This window comes from Arachis hypogaea, chromosome 19 (genome assembly GCF_003086295.3).
Source record: "Arachis hypogaea cultivar Tifrunner chromosome 19, arahy.Tifrunner.gnm2.J5K5, whole genome shotgun sequence".
NCBI lineage: Eukaryota > Viridiplantae > Streptophyta > Magnoliopsida > Fabales > Fabaceae > Arachis > Arachis hypogaea.
The window spans coordinates 64,501,971-64,507,542 of NC_092054.1; positions in this window are offsets into that span (position 1 = coordinate 64,501,971).

Sequence of the window (5,572 nt, forward strand, 5' to 3'; positions counted from 1 at the left end):
ACCAAATCATAATCCCTAAACCCTAAACCCTACACCATAAACCCTAAACCATACACCCTAAAGCATAATCCCTAAACTATAAACCCTAAACCATAAACCATAAATCCTAAACCCCAAACCATAAACCATAAACCCTAAACCCTACACCCTAAACCCTAAACCCTAAACCCTACACCCTAAACCCTAAGCCACAAACCCTAAACCCTAAAGCCTATAGCCTACAGCCTAAAGCCTAAACCATAAACCCTAAACCCTAAACCCTAAACCCAAAAGCCTAATCCCTAAACCATAAACCCCAAACCCTAAACCCTAAGCTTAAAGCCTAAACGTTAAACCACAGACACTAGCCTAAACTATAAACTATAAACCCTAAAGCCTAAACCATAGACCCTAAACCCTAAATCCTAAATCCTAAAGCATAAACCATAAACCCAAAACCCTAATGCCTAAACCCTAAAGTCTAAAGCCTAAAGCTTACACCACAAACCCTAAACGCTAAACCTTAAACCATGAATCCTAAACCCTAAACCATAAATCCTCAACCCTAAACCCTAAACCTTAAACTAAAAACCCAAAAGCCCAAACACTAAACCCTAAGCCCTAACCCTAAACCCTAAACCCTAAACCCAAAACCCTAAACCCTAAATCCAAAATACTAAAGCCTAAACCCTAAACACTAAAGCCTAAAGCCAAAACCATAAACACTAAAGCCTAAACCCTAAACTATAAACACTAAACCCTAATCCATAAACCCACAACCAAAAACCATAAACCCTAAATCCTAAACCATACACCCTAAACCCTAAACCACAAACCCTAAAGCCTAAACCCTAAACAATAAACCCTCAACCCCAAATCATACACCCTAAACCATAAACCCTACACCCTAAACTCTAAACAACAAACCCTTAAGCATAAAGCCTAAACTATAAATCTAAACCCTAAACCAAAAACCCTCAACCCCAAACCGTAAATCCTAAACCCTAAACCCTACACCCTACACCACAAACCCTAAAGCCTAAACCCTAAACCATAAACTCTCAACCCCAGACCATAAACCATAAACCCTTAACCCCAAACCATACAACCTAAAACCTCAACCCTAAACCATAAATCATAAACCACAAACCCTAAACCCTACACCCTAAACCACAAACCCTAAACCTTATACCCTAAACCACAAACCCTCAACACCAAACCATAAACCCTAAATCCTAAACCATACACCTTAAACCTTAAACCCTAAACCTTAAACCCTCAACACCAAATCATAAACCCTAAGCCCTACACCCTAAAACCTAAACCACAAACCCTAAAGCATAATCCCTAAACTATAAACCATAAACCCCAAACCATAAACCCTAAACCCTAAACCCTAAAACCTACAGTCTAAACTACAAACCCTAAAGCTTATACCCTAAATTATAAACCCTCAAACCCAAACCATAAACCCTAAATCCTAAACCCTAAACCCTAAACCACAAACACTAAACCCTAAACCACAAACCCTAAAGACTAAACACTAAACACTAAACCATAAACCCTAAACCCAAAAGCCTAAACCCTAAACAATAAACCATAAACCCCAAACCACAAACCCTAAAGCCTAAAGCATAAACCATAAACCCTAAACCCTACACCCTAAATCACAAACCCTAAAGCTTACCCTAAACCATAAACCCTCAAACCCAAACCGTAAACCCTAAATCCTAAGCCATACACCTTAAACCCTAAGCCACAAACCCTAAAGCCTAAAGCATAAACCCTAAACCCTAAACACTAAACCCTAAACCAAAAACCCTAAAACCCAAACACTAAAAAATAAACACTAAACTCTAAACCCTAAACCCCAAACACTAGACCCTAAACAGAAAGCCTAAACCCTAAACCACAAACAATATAGCCTAAACTATAAACTATAAACCCAAAAGCCTAAACACCCTAAACCCAAAACCCTAAACCTTAAACCTTAAACCCTAAACCCTAGACCATAAACCATAAACCATAAACCATAAACCCAAAACCCTAATGCTTAAACCCTAAACCCTAAAGCCTAAAGACTAAACTACAAACCCTAGACGCTAAACCCTAAACCATGAATCCTAAATCCTAAACCATAAATCATCAACCCTAAACCCTAAACCTTAAACCACAAACCCAAAAGCCCAAACACTAAACCCAAAGCCCTAAACCCTAAACCCTAAACCCTAAACCATAAACCCTAAACCCTAAACCCTAAACCCTAAAGTCAAAACCACAAACACTAAAGCCTAAACCCTAAACTATAAACAATAAACCCTAATCCATAAATTCTCAACACAAAACCATAAAACCTAAACCCTAAACCATACACCCTAAACCCTAAACTACAAACCCTAAAGCATAAACCCTAAACAATAAACCCTCAACCCCAAATTATAAACCCTAAACCATAAACCCTACACCCTAAACTCCAAACCACAAACCCTAAAGCATAAACCCTAAACTATAAACCCTAAACCCTAAACCATAAACACTCAACCCAAACCGTAAATCATAAACCCTAAACCCTACACCACAAACCCTAAAGCCTAAAGCCTAAACCATAAACCCTCAACCCCAGACCATAAACCATAAACCCTAAACCCTTAACCCCAAACCCTACAACCTAAAACCTAAACCATAAACCCTAAACCTTAAACCCTAAACCCTAAACCAAAAGCACTAAACCCTAAACCCTAAACCCTAAAAACTAAATTCTAAACCATAAACCATCAACCCCAAATCATAAACCGCAAATTCTAAACCCTACAACCTAAACCCCAAACCACAAACCCTAAAGCCTAACCCTAAACCATAAACCATCAACACCAAATCATAAACCCTTTAAAACCTACAACCAAAACCCTAAAGTACAAACCCTAAAGCATAAACCCTAAACTATAAACACTAAACCCTAAGACATAAACCCTAAACCCTAAGACATAAACCCTAAACCCTAAACCAAAAAGCCTAAACCCTACACCCTAAACCACAAACCCTAAAGCTTATACCCTAAACCATAGACCCTCAACACCAAACCATAAACCCTAAATCCAAAACTTTACACCTTAAACCCTAAACCCTAAACCCTCAACACCAAATCATAAACCATAAACCCTACACCCTAAACCCTAAACCACAAACCCTAAAGCATAATTCCTAAACTATAAACCATATGCCATAAACCATAAACCCTAAACCCTAAACCCTAAACTCCATACCCTATACCCTAAACCACAAACCCTAAATCTTATACCTTAAACCATAAACCCTCAAACCCAAACCTTAAACCCTAAATCCTAAACCATAAACCCTAAACCATCAACAAAAAACCCTAAAGCCTAAAGCCTAAACCCTAAACCCTAAACACTAAACACTAAATCCTAAACCACAAACCCTAAAGACTAAACACTAAACACTAAACCCTAAACCCTAAAGCCTAAACCCTAAACCCTAAACCCTAAACCCTAAATCCTAAATGCCAAACCCTAAAGCCTAAACCCAAAAGCCTAAACCCTAAACCAGAAACACTAAAGCCTAAACAATAAACTATAAACCCTAAACCCTAAACCATAAACCCTCAAACCCAAACCATAAATCCTAAACCATAAACCCTACATCGTAAACCCTAAACAACACACCCTAAAGCCTAAATGTGAAACCATAAACCCTCAAACCCAAACCATAAACCCTAAACCTTACACCCTTAACCACAAACCCCTAAACCATAAACCCTCAACACAAAACCATAAACACTAAACCCTAAACCCTACACCCTTAACCATAAACCACTAAATCCTAACCTATAAACCCTAAACCCGAAACCATAAACCCTCAACCCCATACCCTAACACTAAACCCTAATCCATAAACCCTAAACAAAAAACCATAAACCCTATCCTAAACCAAACACCCTAAACCCTAAACCACAAATCCTAAAGAATAAACCCTAAACAATAAACCCTCAACCCCAAATCAAAAACCCTAAAACATAAACACTAAAGCATAAACCCTAAAATATAAACCCTAAACCCTAAACCATAATCCCTCAACCCCAAACCATAAATTCTAAACACTAAACCCTACACCCTACATCATAAACCATAAAGCCTAAACCCTAAACATTAAACCCTCAACCCCAAACCATAAACCCTAAACCCTTAACCCCAAACCATACAGCATAAAACCTAAACCATAAACCCTAAACCCTAAACTATAAACCCTAAACTTTAAACCATAATCCTTCAACCCCAAACCATAAACCGTAAACCCTGTACCCTACACCCTAAACCCTAAACCACAAACCTTAAAGCCTAAACCCTAAACAATAAACCCTCAACACCAAATCATAAACCCTAAATCCTAAACCATACACCCTAAAGCATAAACCCTAAACCAAAAACCCTAAAGCATAAACCCTAAACCCTAAACCATAAACCATAAACCCTAAACCATACACCCTAAACCACAAACCCTAAAGCTTATACCCTAAACCATAAACCCTCAACACCAAACCATAAATTCTAGACCATAAATCCCCTAAACCCTAAACAAAAAACCCTAAAGATTAAACCCTAAACCAAAAAACCCTCAACCCCAACCCATAACCCTAAACCCTAAACACTAAACCACAAACCCTAAAGCCTAAACCCTAAACCATAAACCCTAAAGCCTAAACCATAGACCCTAAACCCTAAACCCTAAACCATAAACCCAAAACCCTAATGCCTAAACCCTAAAGCCTAAAGCCTAAAGCCTACACCACAAACCCTAAATGCTAAACCTTAAACCATGAACCCAAAACCCTAAACCATAAATCCTCAACCCTAAACCATAAACCTTAAACTACAAACCCAAAAGCCCAAACACTAAACCCTAAGCCCTAAACCCTAAACCCTAAACCCTAAACCCTAAATCCAAAACTCTAAAGCGTAAACCCTAAACTCTAAAGCCTAAAGCTAAAACCACAAACACTAAAGCCTAAACCCTAAAATATAAACAATAAACCCTAATCCATAAACCCACAACCCAAAACCATAAACCCTAAACCCTAAACCATACACCCTAAACCCTAAATAAAAACCCTAAAGCCTAAACCCTAAACCCTAAACAATAAACCCTCAACCCCAAATCATATACCATAAACCATAAACCCTACACCCTAAACTCCAAACCACAAACCCTTAAGCATAAAGCTTAAACTATAAACCTAAACCCTAAACCATAAACCCTCAACCTCAACCCCAAACCTTAAATCCTAAACCCTAAACCCTACACCCTACACCATACAACCTAAAGCCTAAACCCTAAACCATAAACCCTCAACCCCAGACCATAAACCATAAACCCTAAACCCTAAAGCCTTAACCCCAAACCTTACAGCCTAAAACCTTAACCCTAAACCCTAAACCTTAAACCATAAATCGTAAACCATAACCCCTAAACCCTAAACCATAAACACTAAACCCTAAACCATAAACCATAAACTATAAACCATAAACGATCAACCCTCAACCCCAAACCAAAAACCGCAAACCCTAAACCCTACAAC